Raw genomic sequence first — 509 nt, forward strand, 5'->3', positions numbered from 1 at the left:
CGGGCGCGCGGGGGCGACCGAGCGCAAGGCGCACGGACTCGGGGAGTCCGGGGCAGCAGGGACCGAGACGGGAGAGTCGGGGAGGGAGGGGCGAGGACTCGCGAAGGACTTACCGGGACAGGAAATTAACCCGCTGGAAAATCCCAGGGAGAGGCGGGGAGCGATAGAGGTGGCCGAGTGGCCAGCGCCAAAGCGGCCCCACCCGGGCAGCTTTTTTCTGAGACCGGGTAATAAGACCTGTCGCGTGGACTTGGCCAGGAGGGCTCGACGACTAAGTTCGGTTACCGAGCGCCCCCCACGCCAGCGATTTCCAGAGGGCGTGTTGGGGGCCTTGCCCCGCACCCCAGCGCCCTCCTGGTGCCAAAGAGCGCTCCCTGTGCGCCAACCCCATTGCCAAAGGGAGCCTAGGTCCCTCTGGCTCTGTGCCCCGGGGCAATCCCGGCGGGCTCTAGAGCCTAGAGCCGCTGACCTAGGGTTGGGCGGAGCTCCTGAGTGGCTCATTTTTCCCT

This window comes from Mustela lutreola, chromosome 10, assembly GCF_030435805.1.
Source record: "Mustela lutreola isolate mMusLut2 chromosome 10, mMusLut2.pri, whole genome shotgun sequence".
NCBI lineage: Eukaryota > Metazoa > Chordata > Mammalia > Carnivora > Mustelidae > Mustela > Mustela lutreola.